Raw genomic sequence first — 3,015 nt, 5'->3', positions numbered from 1 at the left:
CCAGGGGCTTCCACAGACACACCGATCCTGGGCTGAGGGTGCCAGAAAAATCAACAAAGGCCCAGCTCAGAGGCGGGTCAGGATGCTGATCAGAAGACAGAACCCCCTTAGCGGCATCTGGGAGGTGTGTGTTGATTATCCTTCCCTTCAGAGCAGAAAAACACAATTGAAGGTGTCATCAAACCTATCCTGGAGGTTTTGGCTTATTGTATAAAAGATACTGTTTCCTCCCCAATAAGTGACTCCCTCCCCTACATCCACCCAGCTCTCTGTCTGCCATTTCAAAAGCCAATGGGAAAGAGATGCTTTTATTACAACCAGCCCTATCATAGCCAATAGCTAGGCGGTGCTCTTTATTAAAGGTGCATGCTGATTCCGAGTGGCATCTATCAGAGATTCAGTGCGTGCACGCGGCGCCACCACCCTGCGCCTGCCAGGGAACTGATAAGGTGCCTCTCGTTGGGTTTTGACAAGCAAGCAGCACAGGAGGATGCATCAGGGCCCCCACCAAGCCAGAGGCGTTTTGCCAAAGAATAAACTCTGAGGGGAGAAACAAAGAAGACGGGAACAGTATCCCAAAGCAATGAAGGTTAGACGTGAAAATGAAGCAGGTTCCTCCCCAAAATGCCCAGCTTCCATTTTCAGATGGCCTGAAAAAGTCCACTGCAACTTGGAAGTGGAAAGATAAATGACATATGCAGAGGGGCCGGGGCGGTGACAGCTCCAGCAGAGGGGGAGAAGTGTGTTTGCCACACGCGTCACTTCACTGCACATGGAGCTTGTCTCATGCACATGCTCTCTGAAACCCTTCTCTTCTCTCCCGGGAGATGAGCTGTTTGTTCAAGGCCCAGACAGCTCCGCCTTGTCAAATGCTGTCTCCTCTGATCCTCCACCTGCCTTCGCCAAGGCTCACCGTCTTAATCTATTCAAAAGACTGTTACCCAAATGAACTTTCACATACTTCATATCACTCCTTTCTTTAGGCTGTTACACCCCGACTCCCAGCTCCTTTAACTTACACCAGTGAAAATGTCTCTTCCATTTTCCCAAGAACTGAAATGAAATTCAAATCCTGGAAGTCTTGGGGGAAACGGTAGAACCATTACCCTAGGAAGAGAAGAACTGGCTTGTCCTTCCCAATAAGTCTTTTAACCTACCAGGGCCTAAAGAGTCTTGTCTGTAGAATGGGCCTGAAAGTACTTTATTCTGAATACCCAAGTCAATTTTGGAAGACCTATGAGCCAACTCAAAGACCTATGGTCAAACCAAGTCCACCGTCTTCCACCATTCTTTGACATGTGTCGTGCCAGGCACAGGGCTTATGGTCTGGGAATATAGAGATGCGAGGTCACAGTCCCTCCCTCAAGGAATGCATGGCCAATACAAACACTCCAACACAAGGAGTGGGGCAGTTTTAGCCCAGGGCTCTGCGTTTGATAAGAAGGGTCCTTACATCTGTCTGGGAACAGGAAGAAGAGACAAGAGAGGAGCTGAAGTTAACAGATGGACAATATGAGCAAAAGCTTTCCAGGCAGAAGGCAGAGCTAGTGCAAAGGCCTGGGGCTACAGGAGGCTTGCAATATGCCCTTCCATGCTCCCTGCAACATTCTCACTTGCCCTGTTCTTGTGCTTGCTTAGGGCCACACATTCAGAACTTTTAAGCTTTTTTCAGATGCAACCCCTTTGTATCACTGATGAGAAAGCAAGGTTTGGAAAAAAGAGAGTTTTCCCAGGTTCCATACCAGATCTCCTGGTTCTCCTCTGGGGCACTTTCCCCATCCTATGTGTTCCCAGCCTCCTCCAGACCCCTTATCAAAGTCCCCTCAATGGGAATGCTCTTCCTTCTTGAACTAGCTCCACCCTACTGCTTTCCTGACAACTGAGCCCAATTAAGAGTGATATAAGTGGTGGGCAGCATAGTGGAAGCTGGTAGCACTAAGGAAAACAAGTGATTTTTTAATACACATGCATATCAAAATTCAGCTTTAGCATCACTCCCTCCAGGAAGCTTTCCCTGACCACTGCCCCAGGCCAGGTGTTCCTCCTTTGTTTTTCCAGAGCCTCGGTGCTAATGTCCGAGCAACTGTCACACCAATGTAATTATACGTTTACTGTCTTCCCTACCAAACTGGGAGTTCCAGATAGGATCTGGTACATACTCGGTTCTCAATGAATAGTTATGGATGGATATGGATGGATGGATGGATAAATAGATAACTGAATGAATGAACAAACCTGTTTCTTTGAGAGGCAGTGTAAGATTGTTGAAGAAACTTGAAATAGAAAGACTTGAGTTTGAGTCCAACTCTGCCATTCATTAGCAAGGTGACCTTGGATGAGTCTCTCATTCCCATAGAACCTCAGTTCTCTGTACTGTAGAAGGGAAATCTAAATGTGCCCAGGTCAAGGCTGTCAGGAGATTTAAATGTCCAACAACCTGAAGGTATTCTGTCAACCACCCAACGTTGTGAGTATGTTACCTCTATTTACAATTAGGATGCTTGGACAGCAAGTAAAAGAAAATCCATTTAATCTTAGCTTAAACAACAAAGGAATGTATTGACCCATCAGAAATGCACCAATAAGAAATTTTTGAGAAGGAAATAATTGTAGAAGTAGAGAACATGATTTTTCTAAACACAAGATTTTTCTTAAAGTAATCTCCACAAACTTGCCTTTGACCTGTCTTTAAACCAGCAAGCTCTTGGCTGTCACATCTTATCTGAAGGAGAATTGATAAAGGGGCTTCCCTGGTGGCTCAGAGGTTAAAGCGTCTGCCTCCAATGTGGGAGACCCGGGTTCGATCCCTGGGTCGGGAAGATCCCCTGGAGAAGGAAACGGTAACCCACTCCAGTATTCTTGCCTGGAGAATCCCATGGACAGAGAAACCTGGTAGGCTACAGTCCACGGGGTCGCAAAGAGTCGGACACGACTGAGCGACGGAACGGAACGGAACGGAACTTGTAAGAAAAAAGCCCACAGTTATATTATAGTCATTCATTCAACAGGTTAAAA

Source organism: Moschus berezovskii, chromosome 25 (assembly GCF_049115385.1).
Source record: "Moschus berezovskii isolate FMDL1 chromosome 25, NW_MosBer_1.0, whole genome shotgun sequence".
Taxonomy (NCBI): Eukaryota; Metazoa; Chordata; class Mammalia; order Artiodactyla; family Moschidae; genus Moschus; species Moschus berezovskii.
Note: the sequence above shows the minus strand (reverse complement) of the source record.